The 22256-nt window shown below is 39.8% G+C and overlaps 1 protein-coding gene across 2 annotated transcripts in view; it reads left to right on the top strand.

The window, feature by feature from the left end:
* The first annotated feature begins 4533 nt into the window (after positions 1 to 4533).
* The window catches only part of PTBP3 (polypyrimidine tract binding protein 3), a 50119-nt gene continuing 32396 nt past the window's right edge, over positions 4534 to 22256 (top strand). The window contains exons 1-2 of one of the 2 annotated variants that reach the window (XM_074166869.1): positions 4534 to 4663; positions 8743 to 8807. The gene's annotated coding sequence lies outside the window, so the exon portion shown is untranslated. The remainder of the gene's footprint in view (positions 4664 to 8742; positions 8808 to 22256) is intronic. The other variant, XM_074166871.1, reaches the window with a different exon arrangement.

Raw genomic sequence — 22256 nt, 5'->3', positions numbered from 1 at the left:
AGTGTTTCAGTGCTGAGAATCTTGAAAAGGTTTTCTTCTGTGATAAATCAGCTATATTCCAACATGGATTTTTGCATTAAGTTTGACAGAACAAAATTACAAAACAGAAAAACAGGCCTTTTTTTCTATAGTGTAATAAAGTATTAGTAATATGGACAACAGGAATATCAATAAGATATGAATGAGTAAAATACAGTAGGTGTTAGTTTCTTTAAACCTGATATGAATAACCTCAAAGACAAGTAATTTTCAATAAAATGTTGTGCTGCTGAAAAGAGATAAACATAGTTTGTTTAGAATAGAACATGTTGACTGATTGTGCCTGTCTAACCATATTTGTATGCTAAGTAGGCTAATTATTGTGCACCCAGGCCCTGATGCTATAATTGGATCTGTGCATACAGACCTCTGTTCTTGCTTGAAGTTCTATTTAATTAAATTATACCATATACCTCTTTAAAGTAAACAAGACCATCGTTCAGTTTATATGTCCTTATAAAAGAGGCATCTGAAACACAACACATCCATTCAACACAATCACTGGCACCTAGTTTATAGACAGCACAACTCCACCAACTTCCCTAAAATTGCAAGAAACATGAATTTGACAGGTATCAGGAAAAATGCAATTTAAAGAAACTGGAAATGGAGAAAAAGGAACAGGCACAACCAACCAGGGAAACAAGCAGAAAAGAAAAGAATGTACTAAAAGTATCACAGGAAAAGTAGGAATTTAACTCCCAAACCCCAAGTTTGCTTTCTAGAAGTGTTTTCCCTCACATTATCTTTATCTCTCTCTCTTCTCTACGCTCTTTCCCTCCCAGGAAGGGAATGTTTAAATTTTTCTTCCTTTCTGTTGTTCCCTGCATGTGTTAACAACCAGCTCGCAAGCCCTATCACAAAGGATTTATTTTCTTTTTCTAGCATAACAATCTATCAACATTTCTGTTGGCTTTGTGAATTCCAGTTGGAAATTAATTTGAAAGCATTTTTCAACAGCAGCATGGTCTAGATTATTGGCAAAATTCACTTTTTTCTATTTTTAATGTATACAGACCAATTACAGGAGAACCTTCACAGTATTTTTAAATTACATTGTATATTTAACTTCTAACAAGAAACACGTGTGCCAAGGGATGAAACTGTAAAGCATTTTTCAGTCTGACCTCTAAAGAAAAGATCTTTCAAAGAATTCAAAAATTCTTAATTTTATATTTATATAAAAATATCTATATAATTACTAGCATATATAATACATATTCTAATATATTGAAAATATTTAATATATTAGTATATTTTCATATGTGTGAATGTATAGTCTAATATTAGGATATATGTATTAGCCTATATATTACAGTATATATAATATATATTCATATATATATTCTCCCATCCTTTTCTCATCATAACTGATTCAAATAGTATTGATTTTGAGTCTGGCATTATGACAAAAATTCTTATTTTCAAGTGAATACTCACCAAAGTACTTCTAATATTATGTCAGCTCTCAGTACGCTGGGTGGATTTTTTTGATTATGGTGATTTGTCTTGCTCCTGTATTTCACGGGGGAATAGAAAACCAAACATTTAAACACTCCTATATTCTAAACAAAATCTACCGTTTTCCGTAACTCACTCTTGGAAATCAACCAATTAAATCAAACAACACACTCAACCTCATTTCTTTTGCGAATGACGATAACCTTTAAACCAAAACTTGGTCTAAGGTGGAAACCACATGAAACCACAACTTTCTCACAATTTCCAACTTTTCCCAGATTAGAGAATTCAGGCCGAGCTTAAAGAACATATGAGGTTGTGCTATCAAACCACAGAAACTTGGAGAAAGTAAATTTCCCTCTCTCTACAAGATGCTTTCCTTGTCCCATGCCTTAACAGTCCCAAACTAGAAACACAGCATACAGACCCACTTTTTTTTTTTTTTTTTTTTTTTTTTACTTGGATTACGGGACCAAACTGGCTGACAAATTACCTAGTTTAAAAAAAAAAAAAAAAGTATTATTTTAAGGTCAGATTAATTCCCCATTACAGAGTATGGGCTGGCCACACTGGCTGCTGTGATAGCAAAGACAGACTGGTACACTACCATGTTTGGGGGGAACCAAGAAGAGAAAAAGGATGAGAGACAGCAGTGTCTTGCCACTTACCTAACCTTCAGCTGAAAAAGCTTCATTCAATTTTTAGATAACAGGACTCTCAACCTAAAGCCTGCAATCAAATCCAGTCCCCCATTCTGGTGCGCATGTTCCATGAACTCCAAAGAACTCATTTTCCTAGGCACTCCTTGATGGAGACAGGGGTTGGACCAAGTACTTGGTGAACTTGCTACTTACCGGCTTATTCTCAAGTCATTCCACTTGCTCTTCCTATAGCAGGACTCAAAAGATGTCCTGTCACATTCAATGCAAATACCCTCCGGCAGGTGACAGGACACAGATGATAGGTATCCTCTGCCAGGAAGTGCTTGCAGTTCACTCACCAAATGCATTCTCATTATCTGAAGGGAGAGAGGGCTGGGATTTGTAATCAACAAAAGCCTGTGTGCCAGCTAAGTCTTGCACGGAGTGAACTCCAAGAGAAGCAAAATTATAACAAATCCCATTGCTTCCTGTAAAGGAGGCTGTCGTCTACTGTGATGGTGTTAGGCACTGAACAAATACAAATGCAAGCCTCTTCCCACTTTGTGTCAAAGGATTCACATTATAAAGGCACCAATCTGCAAATGGCTTCTGAAAGCATATAGGTCTGCCCCTCTTCTAGTATTATCTTATCTTCACTACCTTTTAGCTTTTAGTTTCAGGTGATTTTGTGCATCAGTCAAATAAGCAACTGTCACAATCTGCCACGCTTAAAATGAAGACACCTCTTGTAAACATTAATCCTTCCTGTTCCAGGCAGGGGTTTAGTAGAGAGACCAACAGGGTCTGCTTCTCTCCACTGCCCCTCTCTAACCCTCACACGTACACACTTCCCACCATTATCACACTTGTAACTTCCACATCATGTGAAGCACTGACATCTCACACAGAATTCTTGACCCGTTTGCACTGAAGCTGCCTCTTCTCCCATGTTCTTAGATGACTTGTGTCAAGAGTGATACAACAAACTTCTGATACCTCATGTTTCTACAGAGACCCAATACAAAAAGAGCTTTATCCCAAACACTGTGGCAGGTCTCTATTTCCCACTGAAGTCTATCAGAGTCACAGGACTTAGATAACGCCAAGAATTGTCTTGTGACTCTCATCCATTTGATTGAAGCTACACATTTCTTTAACGCCACAGCCTACAAAAGGAGTTAGTTCAGGGAAGTCCTTAAAATCCATACCACGCAGGACATGAACTAGAGGAACAAACTTCCTTCCAGTCTCATGACATGCAGATGCCTCATTTGGTAGCTGCCTGGTGTCCCCACAGTACATCCCACTCCTTGGGCTCCTACTCATTTGACCCTGCACGCAGGCACCTCAGATACATGGAAGTTACCAGACAGGGCTGTGCATTACTCAGTAGTTTCCCACCCTGCTCCCCAAGCCTCACACACACACTTTTCTAGGACTCTGCCCAACCATCCCACCTGTGGCCCAGAGAATTTACAACCCCCAGCTCTAACATATCACAGAATGATACAGGGTTGGAAGGGGCCTTTGGAGATCATCTAGTCCACCACCCCTGCCAGAGGGGGGTCACCCAGGGGAGGCTGGACAGGAACGCACCCAGGAGGGTTTTGAATATCTCCAGAGAAGGAGACTCTACCACCTCTCTGGGCAGCCTGTTCTAGTGCTCTGCCAGCCTCAAAGTAAACACGTTATTCCTTGAGACAGAATTTCCTGTGTTCCAGCTCGTGCCTGTTGCCCCTTGTCCTGTCACTGGGCTCCACAGAAAAGACTCTGGCCCCATCCTCTTGACACTCGTTCTTTATGATATTTACAAGCATTGGTAAGATCTCCCTCAGTCTTCTCTTCTCCAGGCTAAACAGACCCAGGTCTCTCAGCCTTTCCTTGTCAGAGAGGTGCTCCGTTCCTTTGATCATCTTTGTAGCCCCTTGCTGTACCCTCTCCAGCGGTTCCCTGTCCTTCTTGAACTGGGGAGGCCCAGAACCAGACACAGTACTCCAGATGTGGCCTCACCAGAGCACAGTAGAGGGGGAAACATGAACGACGGTTGACTGCCTTGAGAAAATGCAACAGCCAGCTCTGCGGCTGTTGTCTCTGATGCCAGCTCTGAGAACGCCTGCCACACAAGGGGCCACATGCGACCAGCACCCAGATTGGAGCTGGCCCATCCGGAATCCCTCTTCCCCGCCACCGAAGGGCCTGCTCTCCCCCTCTCCCCGAGCTCCCCCAGACCCTCCTCGGGGCAGGAGGGCACTGGGCCGCCCGAGGGGCGGCGGGGGCCATGCCACCCCCTCAGGCCAGGCCGGTGACGGGACGCCGCACCGCGCATGCGCGCTCGCCAGCTCCCTCCGCCGGTGCTCCGAGCCTCAGTGCGCCTGCGCCAGAGCTCGCGGAGGAGGGCGGGGGGGTGGGCGGAGGGGACTAGGGGGCGGCGGCCCCGCCCGCGGCCGCTCCCTGTCACCCGCTCTCCGCGCCACCACCCGCGACCCCAGCCCCGGCCGCTCCCCGGGCTGGGCCATGGATGGGTTAGTACCGGGAGGGGCCGCACCGAGGGGCAGCCGGTGTTTCTCTGAGAGCTTCACCTGGTGCCGCTTGGGGCGGGGCGGGGTGGGGCGCGGCCTGCAGGGGTGGGTGGGGGTGGGGGGGGTGGCCCGTCCCGGCTCCTTCCTCCTGGGAGCAGCGGGCTGCAGTGCCGGGGGTGGGGAGAAGGGGGTCGGGGGAGGTACCCCCCGCCCCCGGCGGAGGCAGCGGAGCCAGGGGAAAGGTGGGTGCCGGAGAGGGGCCGGGTTTCGTAGGGGCCGGGCTCGGGGTGGGGATATTGCCGGCGGCTGCTCCGCCAGGTACTTGTGGAAGGAGGAAACCAGCTGCCGCTGCCGGCCTGGAGCTGCGGGACTGAGCGCTTTCGTGGGGAACTTTGTGGTATCCGGGGCGTGCGGGTTTCTCTTCTGATTTGCTTTCTTTTTTTCCTTCTTTTATTTTCTCGCAGCGGGGGTGGCGGGAAGGGGGGGGTGTCCGGCGCTGAGGTGGGCGCGGGGCTGCGGGCGGGGATGCGGTGGGGCCGGGGCTGGGGCTGGGGCTGCCCGCCCTCCCTTCTTCCCCTGCCGGCGGCGGAGCCGGGGCTGCCCTCCTTCCTTCCCTCCTTCCCTGCCTCCCGAACCGCCGGGGGCTCGGGGCCGAGCTGCCAGCCCGCCGCTCGGATGCTGCTTGTTGGCCGGTCTTTAATTCCATCATAGAGTGACCCCCTTTTTAACGCGTTTAAAAAAGCCATCCGGCGCGCTGCCCCTTTTAAGGGTGAGTGAGCGTCGCGACGGGATTTTGGAGGCTGCAGTTTCATGTGGTAACTTTAAGTCTCCTACCTGAAGTCTGGCGGCTGGTTGCCTGCAGCAGGGGAAAAAAAAAACCAAACCAAAACCCAAAACCCAACAAAAACCAAAACCGTGGGGGTGCTGCTGTCTGCCGTGTCGCTGGTGCCCGATAGAAGTGCAGATGTGGAAGTGAACTGATTGACATCTATTCTGCAAGGTTAATCAATAATCAGAGTGATTATTCGTGTAGTCCTAAATGCGTTTTTATAGACCACACTGAAGGCCTTAAGTACGTGGTAAGTTGTTACAGTGATAAACTTTATACAGTATGTGTTCCGTTCATACAGTATGTGGTCCTCAGAAGATAAAATCATTTCTAGCAAGTTTTAAGTATTGCGCTCCTATTGCTGGGGTAGCGTGAGGGTAAGCTGACTTCTTTTGTATGTCTTGATAAAGTTTCTTAACTTGAAACTAAGTAGTAAAATCAAGTTCCCTATGCGTACTGCCGCCTTCCCTTAACTACTTCTTAAGTGCAAACGTGATTGCTGGTATTCTTTTCCTTTGCCTATTGGTATTGCAAAATCCAAAGCCTGGGAAATTAGACCATGGTGGAAAATTCAACTGTCGCGGGAAGCTAGCTATGCCTAATGTCAGTAAAGTACTCTACTTTTTTAATTTTTTCATCGTAACAGTATGCATACATGAAAATGATCACTAAAGACAGCGCTTCTAAATTAATGTAAAGACATAGATATTATTAACTTAAGTGCATCCTGTACCCTGGTGACCTGTAAAATCTTAGCTATTCTTGAAATTGATGAATTCTGAATCAGAAGTTAGAAAGTTGGTTTTGGTTTGGTTTTTTTTTTTTTTTCCTCCCTCCTCTTCTTCTTTCTGCTGACTCAAAGCGGTGCAGCCCAAACTTTTCTGGCATCTTTTAACACTTGCAGTGGATGCCTTGACAGGGGTGCAGGTTGACAACAACACTCTTGTATAAATGCTAATTAATCAAAAATCAAATAGCATTAGGAAGTTTCTTTTTGGAGAACTTAATTGAAAAATGTAATGAGTAATTTTGCTATGATCAGCATTTTTTCATTTGCTTTGAAACCCCTTTTTGGAAAATTTCAAAAGAAAATTAAGAAAGGTCTCACTGGCATGAGAGCTTTTTTTTTTTTTTTTCTTTTAATCTGTGAAATGTGCTTATGAAGTTGTGGAATTGCTATTTAAGATGAAGGTATGATTCCTTCCTATGGTCTCCCTATTCTCTTTAAACTTGTCTGGTGAGTTTGTTTTGCAAAGTGTTTTTTAACTTTCATAAAGGTTTCGTTATTTCAGTTGAGAGAGTTGACTGTTCCTCAGAGAGAGGAGTAGAAAAGGGGCATGCATCAATTGGTGTACTGCACTGAAATGCTAATATTAAAGACAAAGTAAGGTTGACATTTATTCTGTTTTGAGTAGAAATAGTGTAAGGAAAATGTATGTAGTTCTTAAACTGTACAAATCTAACATTACGAAGTAGAACCTTCCTAATAAACTTGCTTGTTAGAGAGTAAGGCAAAGACTAAGAGTACATTAAAGGTGAACAAACTTTTAAAAGAAATTTTCTTAAGTAGAGCTTTTTGGGTGTTTCATTAATGACACAGTTGATGATAATAGCAAGTTTGAGTATGCTCTGAGTTATTGGATGCTGCCTGTGACTCTTCAGGAAGGCCTGTTTTCTGGGGAGTGGTTTGGGGTGTTCTTTTTCTTATTAGAAGATGCTAAGTACTTTCTGAGAATTGGACTCGATTGGAGGATCTCTGAACTGTTCGTTGAAAATGCAGGCTGTTAAGACCATGGTTGGTTAAAACTGCCATAGCATGGAGAAATTAAAATGAGTTAAAACTTTTCATAAATTGGCTTGTAACTTTTTTTTTGTTAAACACCCTTCAAAATAAGAAGAGGAAAAGTAGTAAAACTACACTTCGTTGGCACTAATACAGAAATTAAATAAAGGGATTAATTTGTTTCTATGGAATACTGAGGCTAATTTAGATCCAAAAGTTATATTTAGTGATGGTAAGTATTTGGAGCAGGAAGATTCTCTAGAAAGCTGTAAAATTTTCAGTGTTTTGTGGCAAAGAAATTGTCTCTTTATTTAAGATTATTGCAGTTGGAGGAAAATGTGATTCAAGTTAAACTGCTTGAATTCAAGGAAATTAGTAATGTTGTGAGCTATAGTTTTTTTGTTGACTATTGAAGGCAGTCCAAGTATGTCTATAGATGTGTATTTTTCTTTAATTGAGGTTAGTGGCTTCCTTGTGGGTTAGTAAGAGGTAAAAATCAGGAGCAACAGTAAACATAGCAGCTGAATTTGTATTTGCAAGTTAAATTCAGCTACTCCAATGCCAGATTAAATCTTCAGGTTTAACAAGGCTTCTGAATTCTGGCAGATGATGTTCAAGCTCTTAAAGAGGTATCAACCACTCGCTCATTATTATCCTTAGATTTCTGGCTTTTTTGGATTTATATTCTGCATAGAGGAGAATTACATAGCTTACTTTTTCATGTAGTTCCTTCATCAATACCTGTTTCTAGCCCACTTTAAATTATGTATTTGTAGAAAATATCTCATGTAGGCTTAGTATGAATGAAGTTATCCCTCTTTATGAGCTTGCTGTTCACTGAACGAACTTGTTTACTATTAATATCTAATATAATCAGAAACGGGGAACATCTGTCACAATCAGAAATGTGAAAATAGAAAAATATAAATCAATCTTGTAGTTTCCTCACCAGTTGTTAAATTAGTATTTATTTGATTTGGTCTATAGTCAAGAAAATTAAACTGCTTAGGAGCCCCGTGTGAGGAGATAAGCAGTTAAGTATGCTGGGTCCTACCAGGGAATATTTACGAAGTTTTCTGCTGAACTAATCCTGAGCTAGCTGAAGCACCTCTGGAGGTATTAAGTGATAAGCACAAGTGTGTTTAGGTAGACTTTCTTTTAAAGGATATCCTGATTAAACATAATATTGTGTCAAAACGTGAGGATGAGAGTTAGGCATATTTTTGTTACATAACTACAACTGCTTTTTCAAGGTACAGTTCTTAATTCTTTCTTATGCATTCATTAACTGTCACACAGAATTGCACTCCTGCTTTCATTTTTTTTCTGCTGTTGACCATTGTATATCATTTGTACTTTTAATTTCATTTTGTGCTGCATAATCTTCATGGAAGACTACATTTGAGAGATGTGGTTTTGTTTTTTTTCTTGTCATATTTCAACATGTAATAATAGACCTTATCTTTTCAGGTCTGTGGACGAGACTTTTTCACTGGAGTAAGAGGCAGCATTTTTGACACCGTGTTGCAGAGTGGGTAGGTGCAAAGGAAAAAAGTATTTTGACTGTTCCTGTTGATACCGCTCTTCCCTGCTCTTGCTGTTTCCCTGTTAGCTTAAGTTGTTTAAACTCGTGACTGTTGCCGTAAGTGCAGCACCATCCTCGGCAGCACGTTTCTCTTCCTCCCTTGTGGTGCAGCAGTTGTCGGGTGTGAACTGCATAGTAAATTATTCTGGTACCATGCTGCCTTGCAGTCCTTAGTCACTGCAGGGGGAGCCATGAAAACACAAGGGTGGGGAATGACATGACTGCCTTTGCTCACTCCAGCCTTAGATCAGCATAAACTGACCAGGAAACCACACCCTGAATTTCCTGTGAAAGCCAATAGAATGAATACTTATGATTCAATAATCTAACCATTATCTTTGCGATTAACTTTCATAATCACACTCTACTGCAAGTAATTTAGCTTGCTGCCATTCTTATTCGTTTAAAGATGTGGCGTATTACAGTGGCATTTAAAGTCAAGGAGCAGACAGATCATTCTTTCTCAATAGTGAATACCAGAAGCAAAGGAATCAAAATACTCTTTGCATACTCACACTCATTGCGAGTGTGCATACTTCACACAAGTGCACAAGTGTATGTTGGGGTGAGTACTTTACCATTTAAACAAAACATTATTATCTCTTGGGAAATGGGTTGCATTAGTAGGGGAATAAGGATGGTCCAAAACCAGTTCAGGTATAGGTAGAAATAAAATCTTACCATGTCTTCTGGTTTAGGATCAGACTTTGCGGAGAAGTTAGGGACCGGTAACCCTTTTTCTGGTCTTTAGGTGGCATGATAGCTACATGTGCAGTGGCACATGAGAAGGAAGTGAAATAACTTCAGTTTGTAATGAAGAGCAAGCCACTGCAGATCTGATCTGTTACACCTTGCAGAAATTTGTTTAAGAGTATCACTCCAACTTTTGATTCTTTCTTATTAGATAATTAATTCTTAGACTGCAATACTTTGGAGAAGGCCATAGATGTTTTTAAAGGGAGGATTCAAAGCACATTTTTTGACTTTTCCAGAGTGACTACATATTTCAAGGGCTGCATTTCAGTGTGGAAACTACCCTTCATGAGATACAGACCCCCAAATCTTGAAGGTCTTTTCCAAACAAAGTGATTCTGTGATGCTATATACCTTCAGCCTTTCAACTGTAACATTTTCTAAGCTAGAACACTTACAATACTGTTTGGCAGTCAGCATGAAATGCGTGTTGCCACAGTGACCCCAAAGACCACTGCAAATTAAATTAATATAGCATCTGAGTGTTTTACTGTCATGTAATATTGCCAGGTGACTTGGTTTAATTTGTAAATTACATGTAATCCCTCTTGGTTTTGCTAGGCCGCCTTTTCCTGCCTGCCTTTGCTTGGCTTTATTAGGATTTGCTTTCTGGTTCCATTTCTGTGGGGTTTTGGTTGCTCATTTTCTCATTTTACTACCAACTACAGTGCATTCATTGTCTTACTATTTTGTTTTTGTTGTTGTTAGTTCACCTGGTTCTATTATTCTCTAAAATTCTAAAATTTTATTCTCTTATAAAACCAGTCAGTTTCAGAAGATGAGTGCAAACTGCAGACATCCACAGTCTTTTGAGCTCTTTGGGTCTTTTTATGTATAAATTACTTTCTTTTTTTCATTGGTCTTTCTCCTCCAGACAACCAAGTATTTATAGGGATGGTGTTCCAAAGTGTGAGTGAAGGTACGGATGGCAGAACTACATATATTGTGCAGTCTTATAGGTCAACTTTAATGCATGAGCTAAAGTAGTGTTTAAAAGAAAGATCAATGAGTATAGGTATCAATTCCCAATAAACAGAATAAATTAGTGTTTACAATTCTATGCATTTTTAGATTTATTTTTTTCCAAATTAAAAGCAGCTATCTCTTGCTTCAGAAACTGAGTTGTCTTAATTGTCATGTATCACATAAGTCTGTCACTGAAGAAGATTGTGTCTGTATATAATTTCCTTTTATTCTGTATAACCCTTTTTTATCCACTAATACACGATTTTCAATTGATTGAAATAGAGCTTGTGTATGTACAATGGCTTTGTTTTCTGCAATAGACAAAAATGTAGGGAAGTAAAATTAAATACTTTAAAAATGTAAAACTAACTTAAAAAGAACTCTTCATTGCTAAGTCTTATCTGCAGGATCCCATAACATACTTTCTGTAGGGAAACTGGCTTGCTACTGGCACTGCTCTTGGCAATTTTGGTCTTACCATCATGTATAATAAGTCTCAAGTGTATGTGTGTATATTTGTATGTATAAATGCTAATAGGACTAATATGTAAATACAAAGATCATTCAGTTTATGCTGTGTTCCCCTATTGCCTCTGCTCTCTGTTGCTTGTTTTTGCTGTGTAATGGTTGGTTGCTGGCTGGCGACTAGACAGTAATAACATACATACCACCTTTGAACACCTTTGTGTTCCTATCAAGGAACAAGATTATGGTTCACGGGGAATTTTTTATTTTTGTGAGTTTTATTTTTGAGCCGGGGGGGGTGTGTCTTTTTTTTTTTTTTACACAAAACACAAGACGTTTTTAATGCATGCTTGTGACAAGCATAGCCTAGTGTGCATTAACAATGTTCTCTTGGAGGAGCTCTTTATCATGGTACTAGTTGCTATTTCAGTGTGTACCTTAAAAGACAGGGAGAGGGACTAAACATGACAAGAAAAAAAGCTAGGTCTCAGCAGGATCCGGAGTTCTCAAAACATGCAATTCAAAGCCTAGATTAAAACTGTTCTAGACTAATGAATGTTAACTACTTGATGTTTAAACAAAGCAATCTAATTTTAAACTGTAGACTGCCTAAAGGTGGTAACTCATTTAGTTACGAGTATTTTATAAAGCACAGACAATATTAACAGGATGAATGGATTGAAATGTTAATAAAATTCAGGAGTTGTATTTGCTCCATAGGTTTTCTTCTTGGAATCATGTTTCTCCCATAGATGGTTGTATGTTTGTGAGCAAAAAGATACAATTAAAACTAAAGAAGTCATCCTTAACAGTAAAATGATTTTAGTGTTACTGTTAAATGACTTCACAGTATACTTTGATCAGGGAAAATGATTATTTTACCAACTGACTTGTGCGTTCAATTGAGAGTTGGAAGAAATGAAGACTGTTAGAGGATGTATTATTGTAAAGTAAAACTGAAGGGAAAAGTTCATTTTGTGTGACTGGTGATATTAGGAGAGGGTAAAGTTTGTCCATATATACTGAAAAGATGGAGCATTCATTTAAACAAAAGGTGTAGTCTTTCTGGATACAGGGGAAAATGTAAACAAAAGTAGGGGTATATTAATGCTGTGCTGTCTCCTGGGTCTCCAGACAGTCTGAGAGTATGACTTTGCCCTCATTTATATAATTAGTGTATTAATACTGAAGCTTTAATCTAAAGGATGGTTCTTATAGTGGCTAGTTTACTACTAATTGTTCCAACAGATGAAGCAGAGTTGAGCTGAGGAACAGAGACAGACCACTTGCATGAGACAGTGTCATGCAGTGAGAAACTAATAAGGAACACTGCTAAGGAAATGGGGAGGAAAAAAACACAGATGAGACAAAAAGGAGAACTGTGGGTATCATAGGTTTTTATTGCATACAACACAACTCTCCTAGAAAATATTTAATAGTAATTGAAAATTCAACTTATCAATAGAAGTATTATACTCTATTGTTGATCTTCATGCAAATCTTTCACCCATTAGAAGAAAAGCTTATTCAAGTAATACTTAATTTATATGATGCACATCATCATGAAGACTTTTATTACTTTCTAACCACTTGACTTCAAGTGTGCAACTCTCAGAGCTTTTAGTCCTAGAGTTATATGATTGTTTGAGACCATGAATCTTCCTTTTAAAAAGATAAAATTTTTCTGGCTTTTGTTGTTGTGGAGAAAAGCTTTAAATGTGAAGCTCAAAATTACTCAGCAGGCAGGCAATCCAAAATATGTTTCTTTAGAGTGTAATGGTTGAGAGTGGGCATTTTGTGTTTTTTTTTTTTTTTTTAGACAATTTGTAAGACTCTTGTAAGTTAGGAAAAGTAGTTTCATGCTTTTAAATTGAATGATTGATCAGTTGAGACAGAAATCTTTTTAGTGTCTAGCTTCCTGTGAATCCGTGGTGGCTTTTACTTCATACTATGTGGAGATATGTCATACTTTAAGAATGAAATAGCATGTTTTATGTTCATTTTAAAACTTAACTTGCCACACCAATTTTACAGCTCTTAATAATCACAAGGTTGCTTTTGTTGATGGTAGTTTATTTTACTACTTTGCTCTCCTTGCTCCACTGCAACCTCTCCCAGTGACCCAATTTAGTTGAGCAATCTGGACATGATATGTTAGAAGAAAGAACCTAGAAGAGGAGAAAAGCTTCTGTGATAGTGAATCTTTAGAAAGGCATGATTGATGTAAGTCTGTATTTCTTTCATAAGAAATTATTTACTTCCTGGCATCTTCAGATTGCATATTACAGAATCACAGAATGATATGGGGTTGGAAGGGACCTCTGGAGATCATCTAGTCCAACCCCCCTGCCAGAGCAGGTCCACCTAGAGCAGGTTACACAGGAACGTGTCCAGGTGGCTTTTGAATGTCTCCAGAGAAGGAGAATCCACCACATACCTGGGCAGCCTGTTCCAGTGCTCTGCCACCCTCAAAGTGAAGAAGTTCCTCCTCATGTTTAGATGGAACTTTTTATGATCCAGTTTGTGCCCATTTCCTCTTGCCCTATCCCTGGGCACCACTGAAAAAAAGACTGCCATATTGATGGGACGTATACAATTTCAAGAGTAAAATATTATTTCCTTAGGTTTTTGCCCCATATCTAACATAAATGCAAAGTATATAATGCTACAATGTTCTGACCTGTGGAATCTGGTCATGATGTCTGTTTTGGGCTTTCTGTGTCAAACTGCATGTTTGATACACTGGGTGATGGTGTCTCTTATTTTAAATTCTGGAGTAGTCAGTCTTAAGTGACAGCTGGAAGGATAAAGATGTCTGTACATCTGGGTGTAGACAGCATTACTGAAAATTTTTTATCTTTAGTAAAAAAATAAATGTAGTCATAAAAGTCTGTGAAGTGTCACATTATTTTTCAGTTTAAGTGAAAACATCGCAGGAACGGGGAAGTAGGCAGAACCACTCTTCTGTAACATTGTAGTGTTGCTTACATTAATAATCGCTTTTGCAGAGGCAAAAAAAAAAAAGTCACATTCCTTCACATGAATCCAGTTATTACGTACTAATTAATGCCAGTGTTTAGTCTGTCCCGACCTAAACCATGACACTAATAAAAAGCTGGTGTCAGAGGCAGGATCTGAAGGAGGTTTTGGATTGGGAGGGAGGATTGTACAGCAGTAGTGCTGTCTGAATGCCAAGACCACTTACAGCTGCCAGGTTACTCCTCTGGGAGGAGAGGAGCCAGGGGTATGGCAGAAAGTGTGCCAGTGCTTCTACCTGAGGTGTGCTAATAGCCTATGTAGCAGGTGTGAACTCGTATTTATGGTAACACTGGCTGCTACTCAGTATGATGTGTCAATATTGGATGTAGGATAACACTAATTCCTACTTGATACAGTGTTTTAATAGTGTATATAGGATAGCACTAACATTCTGAAACAGGTAAAACAGTAACAAGTGGAGTTTAAGTTTTCCCCTTCCCTGTTTTCTGTCATCATTCAGCAGCTCCCAGTATATACCAAATGTAGCAAATCCCCCTTATGCTGCCTGGGGCATCTGTGCTATAGGACTGTGCTTCCTGGAGGGAAGAGGGGAGCAGCAGTGTGTGTTCCTTAAGGAGCCGTTTGAAGAAACAAGAGTAAAGGCTGTGTGGCTGCACTCTGAGCAGTGTATCAACTGTTTCTCTCCTGGCATCCACATGAAGAGAATATCACTGCAGATTCTACTAGACTAGGAGAAAGGTTGAAAAGTCATAGAAAAACACTAATGATGTGAGAAGCTGAATTCACATGACCTTTAAAAAGTGATTTAAAGACTGATTATAAATGAGGAGTAGAGGAAAATCAACTAACTTGACTATTACAGTTCTGGGATGTGTATGCCAGTAGCTTAGAGCTGTATAATTGGGAGGCATAGTGGCTGGCATCAGTGTTCAGTGACAGTCATGGATGACCAAGGAGTTCACCACCTGGGAACGTGAATCCAAGCAGCATGAAAGACATTGTCAGGCTCCTGAGTGCACTAAAAGGTTTTCATGAGCCTGACTAGCCTTGTCTGGGGATTCCACCCACACCTTCTGCTCATGGGCTCTATTTCAGCCCAGGCCCTGGCCTTTAGTCACTGCCCAGGCCATGTCCTATGCATGCCTGTCTGCAGCTCCATCACAGCCATGCTTGTGGCTGGCTGAGAACCTTGTTGATCCAGATGCTGACTCGTGGCTTGGCCTGGGTCCTGCCCTGTTGCTCTGGACTTGCACAGCAATCACTGGCCTTGATATTTACTTGAATTCCCAGCTTGACTGTGGACTTGCCTTGCCACTATGGCCTTGCTGGAGGATCTGGACTCTCAGTTGAATCTGGCTACCATCCTGCACTTGCCCTGCTTATCTCATTTGGGTACCATGGGATAGAACACTGCTTTTCTGGCCTTGTTACTGCTCTCTGCTCCTGTCTCCTCACCCTTTGTAGGGGAGCTGGCCCCTGTCGTTTCCTGACAGACAGCTGCTGAGCCACAGCAAGCTGAAGAAGGCTTCACTCCATCAGCCCTACCAGCATAAGATTTCTCCTGCATCCCTCTCCGAGAAGACCTGGCTTTGGTAAATATCCAGTAGGGGAGGTTCTGCCTCCTGTCACCTTGGGGTGATGGTGCTACAGGGGATAATGGAATTTACTGGACTGTGGATATGAGTCAGAACACCACTTTTCTGTCTCAGCTGCCTGTCACTGCAGGAGCAGAGTCAGTACTAGGAGTGCTACGCTTGCTCAAGAAACTCTGGAGTATGACAAGCTATATGCTCTCTACACAGATGTTTCTTGTCACATTGTTGGCAGTGAGAGAGGATGGAAAGGTGCTCTTTGGAGTCCCGTTCAGCAGGTGGTAGAAATGCTTGAAGATGAAGGACAATCAAATCAGTTCTTGAAAGCCCAAGCCACAAGACTGGCCACTGATGTAACATTACAGTGGAAGTGGCCCAGTTGTTGTTGCCCTTTGGGTCTGACTCACACACTAGAAGCAAGAATGGGCAGAGGTGAGGAAAGCTAATGTGAATGGCGAACTTGTGGGGTAAAAGCACATGGGATTTGGAAGAACTCAAGGCACAGGTGCAACATGTTTCCCTGTATTTCAAAGGGAAGAGCCCAGCAGAAAATAAATTGATGACCATCAAAAGGATCAGGCAGCACAGATCACCACAATCAACAAAGACCTGGGGTGGGAGTATAAGTGGGAACTACTTGTATCTTGAAGGACTCACGGAACAGCATCTTCCCAAACTGAGCGGGATTAAAGACACAAATCACAAAGCCATTAGGGTGCCTCGATGTTCACCAGCAGGTAGAAATCAAAGTGCTGCATTGGCATGGGAATATACATGAGACTGCTCACAGCATAGCCACTGAAGCAGAAGCACACAGTTAAGATGTATACTCTGGTTGCAGTCCAAATGCTAATGCTTTGTTCTACCTCCTTGTTCTCCCCATGGTCACACAGTTGGGAGCACTTGTAATCTTAACTGTGGTTGTTACAGTCTTGTATATAAAGATCTGCAAACTGTTGCAGAAGGTGTTAAGGTGTGAGTAACTTCCTACTACTTACTGTCAGACGAATGTGTGCCACTGAGGTGCCAAGCAGTGGTGGAAGGTGCCTTGGCCTACTGAGCTGACATCACCCAAGTAATTAGGGTGATGATGCAGGCCCACAGGTCTGACCCTTTGGTACAGTGCTCCTTTTAGCAAGGAAGAAAGGGGGAAATAGCAAAAAGCACTTTTCTGTAATATTCTGTAGAACATCACTCTTTGTGTTAATAACCACTCTTTCACAGAGGGAATAATTAAAACAGTTATTGCATGCTAATTAATGCATTTAGTCTGTCCTGACTTAAACTGTGACACCATAGAACTTTGAAATCTGTTTTTTATGAAGTTGAAACTGTTACCAGTGTGCTCTGAGCCCATCTGATACTATCTGCCTTTTTAAGGTTTCCTTCTTGGTAAATATTTTGAAGGCTGTCTTAGTATTCTAGGGAGGCAAGAAGCATGATTTTCCCACATATCATACAGTGAAAAACAGTTTAGCATTTGTTAAAATGGTCACTTACAATTATTGCAGGCTTGAAATTGCATTTTGTGAAAATAATGAGATAAATATTCATGTATTGTGTAAGTAGACAAAGCCTTGTCTGTAAACGTTTTTTTGACCTTGTGTGTATTCCTGTATCCTCTAGTCCTGCAGTCTGTTTCACAAGGTCAAAAACAATAAGGAATGCCTAAGGAATGTGTGTCCCAGAATTATAAAGGTCCATTACTTGGAGCTTGGTTCATACATTAATAGGCTTGGGATGGCAGTCTAGAAGTCAGTGAATTCTGCTGTAAGCGTGTGTTATTTGATTATTTGTATGTCTTCCCTTAAAAGGAAGTTTCAGAATGGGTTGTTTCAAAATGTCTTGTTTTAATAATGATTAAAATTTTTTTTTCCTGTCTACAGATAAATTGTTTTAAAGACAAATGTAATTTATACTTCTTCCTTTACTTAGATGTTAATTTTCATTGTGTGGTTTAAGTCATTACTGTGAATGATACACTATATTAGCACATTTGCTTAAGTGTTTAACATGTTGTTCATATCTCTGATGCTTATTCTTGCTTTCAGATATGTATCGTGGCTTTTTCTACTTCAGTTGTGTTTGTGTGTATGTATATTTGTGTAGTTCTGGGAGAATATTTTGAGAAAATATTATCACATACTTGTTTTCTTCTTAAAATCTTTCCTGAGCATCACCTGTTAGAAGCGTTATATTATTTTCTTTTTTTGGACTGACCTAATAGGTGCATTCTCATACTTTCAGTTTACATAGGCACTGGAATACTAAGAAAGTGACCAAATACTTCAATTTTTAAACATTTCTTAATTAAAGAGAGCAACTTTCAAATCTGTTGAGTATACATGAACCAAATGGAGTTAGCATTAGGAGATCTTTTTTCCACAATAATTTGTTCTTGTCTGTTTGATTGCTTCTTTTGATAGAGACATTCCAGTTCTGGAATTACTCACCAGCTTTGCCTAAAGTGACATGTGAATGCATAAAAAGTTGATGAAACATGGGAAGAGTATAGGCATGTTGGAAGTTGAGCCTGGCAAAATTAGTTATGCTAAAGTTGGAAATGTTGAGCAGTGTTAATGTGAAAGCCTGAGTTGACAAGTAAACCTGTTTTAACTTGCAAAAGACACAAAGTCTTATGAATTCAGAATGCAGTGTAGATATACTGCTTCAAGAGACAGGCTCCATATGAAAGTAAAGCTGTAATAACTGGATTTTGTGTGCAAGTTATTAGAATCTCCCAAACATCTCCTGGTATTCATGATGCTCGCTGTGAAGTTTGTATCAACAGTATTTTCTTCCGATTATTTTAATTTATTAATGATTATATAATATATAATTATATAAAATATATATATAGAGAGAGAGAAGGCAAGCTATGAGAGGCTGAAGCTTGGTATTAACTTTTCTGGTTACATCCCCATAAAACTACAATGTCTTGTCTCCACCTAAATTTTATAGTTGGATGATGCTGGTTTTCCTGTGAGTAAAAATACAGTCTGTCTCTTTAAAGAATAGTTAGAAGTAGGCAAGTAAATGATGCAAGTATTACATTATTAAAGTCTTTTTAGAAGAAAGCTCTTTTTGGAAGCAGCTAATTACAGATTGACTATAAATGCCTTTTGCTCAGAGAAAAATAGACATTAGTAACTCATTTTTAACCAATAACTCTACTTGGTTTGTCCACTATGGAATGTGTTATGTATATTGTGACCTCTTTGTTGTTAAATCTAAGCAATACAGACAAAACTTCCTCTCTTTTGCATTGCTGGTTACTCTGGGCTTCGTGCCATGTCACTAAAGAGGATATGTTTTCATGAAGGACGTTTAGCACTTTTAATGATGCTGAAAAGGTGAAGTCTTGTTTGAGTCTCTTCTCTGCTACTCTGACTGCCAGATCCTCCATGTGAGGAGATAGGCTCAGGTTTTTTATTTAAAAAAAAAAAAAAAAAAGTGTTTTTTTAGGAGGGGAGTTTGTATTTTGTTTGATTGACAAATTAAATTTGCTTCCCTTCTAGCAAGATGGAGTGGAACAGAGGGGTAGGAAACGATCCAGTGAACCACTTATTCACATTTGTGGTAATAAACCATTAATTTAGCTCGGATGTACGATGAAAACATACCGTCAGGTTTACAGACATAGCACTGTGATTCTGCTACAGGGAAGATCATGGATTATTTTTTCATCAAATTAATTTGTCCATTTGGTTCACAGTGGGAAAGTAGGATGGAAGTGTGTGGGAAGAAGAGCCTAAGATGGTACTTCTCTTGAAGATTTTGCATCAGAAAATTCTGCTCCAGTGTCAGTATGAATAAATTTCTGTTATTTTTGAATTACAGTCTGAATTAATTGTTATGTTGCTGTTCAATTATGCCTCTGTGTTACATCCATCAGATCAGGATGTTTTATGAGTCTTATGTGTATGGGATAGTAACATTGTTAAATATAGATTTTTTTGGTACATTTAAGTAGTATTTCCAACATCTTTTAAAGATTAGATTTTGCAATTAAATGAGTCAAACTACTAGTATGCCTTCTCCCACTTTCCATCCTAAAAACTGAAAGGAGCAATTCACCATCTTAGGAAAATATTTTAACAAGTAGACAAATTGTATGCCTTAATATTGGTGAAGACATTCACAAACTGTCTAGAATAGAGAAAAACTACACAGTATTATCGTTATATATAAAAAAAAATTCCTACTTAATTCAAATAATGATTGAGTAGCTCTCAATCAAAGAAGTACTTTTTGTTACTGGGCCCTTGCATATTCCTAGACAAAGGCTTGTGGTGAGTCAAGCAGACAAAATGACTGTTGCCCTCTTCCTGACCTTGCTGCTTAATGAAAACTCATGGTATTTATACCTGGCATATACTTAGTTGCCTTTTTATTTTAGGGAGAAGGGAAGAATAAAATTCTTAGAATGTGTGGAAAGTGGAGAAGAGGTGCTTGGGTCATATTTAGGGCATTTTTACATTTTCACTTTTTCTTTTATTGTAGTCACTGTTAATAGTAGAAAAATTGGTTAGTTAAATATAATCTGAATTCTTTCAGTAACAGGTATCTGGGTTTCTGGCTTCTGCTACTATAGTGAGGGGTAAAAATGAGTATTAAGTGGCGATAATGAAACTGACTACATGGAAAATGTTGAAAGTGCTTAAAATATGACTTCAGGGCTTTAATTGTCAGAGCTACATTTTTTTTCCCACTCCCTATGTATAAAATTAGAGGACTTATTGTTTTGAGTTTGATGCTTCTAAACTGATTTTTAGTCAAAGTCAGAAGTTTTATGCCTTGTGCGTTGCATCCCAAAGACAGGGAGTTGGTTTTGCACTAGAATTGTACTTCAGAGCTTTCATATAGTGGATGTGTTTCGTATTTTTAGAGCATCTATTAAGCTGTGGCAACGTAAATATTTAAAATGGGGAGATTGCATCCATAGCTGCCTGGAAAAGCAGGTCACAGAAATTGCTGTTGTGGATGCTGGCCATTATCAATGACCTGAAAATGTGTAAGAACAGCTGGATTCTTCTTTGCCTTCTTGCTCTTTTAAGATGTCTCCTTAGTTTCAAATGATTTTAAGTTAGCAGTTTGTCACTAGAGCTTGTGATTTCTCTGACTTTCTGAATGGAGTGGAGTGTTGATTAAAGCATGCGAGATACAATTGGTGATTCTTGTATTAATAAGATATGACCTTGGACATACAGTAGAATTGGATGATTCACTTAAAATTCTTTTCTAACAAAAGACGGGTAACACCTAGATAACAGTAAAAGCAGACAACTGTTGGAGGTAAATGGTCTAGGTGTAAACCACACAGTAAATGTATTATATTTCTGTGCCAGTTGGTATGGCTTTTCACTGCCTCCTTCTCCTCTAGTCTCTCCAGTGGAGGATGAACTCTGTAGCTTGATAAAGCTTATCTTCTACATATTCCTGCTGCTGACCTGAAAAACAAACATGTATAAACTAGAGATAAGCTGTTTGCAATCCACATAGCTCCTGGATGTGATTTGAACCAAACCAGTTAGCGTTTACATGGTTTTAAAAAATATGTTTTTTTGATTTGTACTTCTTCATTTTAAACTGTTGCAACCATCTTAAAAAACAATCTATAGTGGTAAAAAAGAAATAACTGTTTAAAAGAAGACAACAGGACAAATGTCTGTGTGTAGTCAGTTTTATATTAACCATTTTTTCCCAGCTGTTTTATAGAAAAATGGTGAAATGATTCCATGATTCTACTATTCCATTATCTACATTGCAAAACTTAAGATGGAGTGACTAGGCAGTTTCTAAAACTATTTTGTATGTAGTTCTTGAAACTGCTGGACTTGAAATTATTGCTAAATACTTCATGTAGTATATTTTGGGCTATTTTGGATTCTGTATTGTATTTCCAGCTTCAGTATGGCATATGCTACTAGTAACTGTTTATTCAAGTTGGGGGTTTTTTTGGTCATAGAAACTTCATGTTTAAGAAACTGTTCTATCACAGTTAGGAGAGGTGATCTAGTTTGTGTGACAATATATACTGCCACGGTTTCACTAATTATTTGTTGTTCTAAAAAACACCCTCTATCTTTTCATTAATGAAATCAACAAGCTTAAAACTTGATTCATTCTTCTCCTTTTCACTTTTTAATTATGGTTGCATGACCCCTTGAAAGTGTAGAGTATCTTGCTACCAGTGTAGCAGGGAGCTTCAGTAATTGCTAACAGAGCCACTGAGCATAGGGGACTGCAGAAGGAGCAGCTGTCTGTGCTAGAGCAACGTGCTTCTGTTAACCCATCGTGTTTGGGAGGGGTCTTTGCGGTGGAGGAAAGGACGCTTGCTTGTTTGTGATCACTGCCTATAATTTCCTTCTGTTTCAGCTTACTGAAATGCAGCTATTTCTCTGTAAAGTTAGTTTGTTTATTTTTAATACAAATATATGACTTTGAATTTTCTCTTAGTTTACCTCTGCTTTCTTTGAAAGCTTTTTATTTTGGCAGCACTAGCATTGTACTTCTTGTTAAATGCTCATTTTGGAAGTAGGATTTGTGTCTCTGTTACAAACACGGTTTGCAGAAGAAAGAATAAAGGAATATAACAGGCATTTAGAGATCTGACTGTAGAA

Source organism: Numenius arquata, chromosome Z (genome assembly GCF_964106895.1).
Source record: "Numenius arquata chromosome Z, bNumArq3.hap1.1, whole genome shotgun sequence".
In the NCBI taxonomy this organism is placed as follows: Eukaryota; Metazoa; Chordata; class Aves; order Charadriiformes; family Scolopacidae; genus Numenius; species Numenius arquata.
Note: the sequence above shows the minus strand (reverse complement) of the source record. Positions and strands in the feature narration are given on the sequence as shown.